This window comes from Juglans regia, unplaced genomic scaffold (genome assembly GCF_001411555.2).
Source record: "Juglans regia cultivar Chandler unplaced genomic scaffold, Walnut 2.0 Scaffold_5178, whole genome shotgun sequence".
Classification (NCBI taxonomy): domain Eukaryota; kingdom Viridiplantae; phylum Streptophyta; class Magnoliopsida; order Fagales; family Juglandaceae; genus Juglans; species Juglans regia.
The window spans coordinates 1-202 of NW_023360032.1; the positions used below are offsets into that span (position 1 = coordinate 1).

Here is a 202-nt window from a genome sequence, read left to right on the forward strand (position 1 = left end):
CGAGTGCTCCTTCTTGTCAATTTATCTCGCAAGGCGGAAAAAACAAAAACGAGGGGTGCAACACGAGGACTTCCCAGGAGGTCACCCATCCTAGTACCACTCTCGCCCAAGCATGCTTAACTGCGGAGTTCTGATGGGATCCGGTGCATTAGTGCTGGTATGATCGCACCCATCAAACTAATTACTTAAAATTCATATAATC

The 202-nt window shown here is 47.0% G+C and overlaps 1 non-coding gene across 1 annotated transcript; it reads right to left on the minus strand.

The window, feature by feature from the left end:
• Window positions 1-52: 52 nt before the first annotated feature.
• On the minus strand, window positions 53-171 carry LOC118345840. Its single transcript, XR_004799296.1, has one exon. It is a non-coding gene; the product is annotated as a 5S ribosomal RNA (ribosomal RNA).
• Between the last annotated feature and the right edge of the window lie 31 nt (window positions 172-202).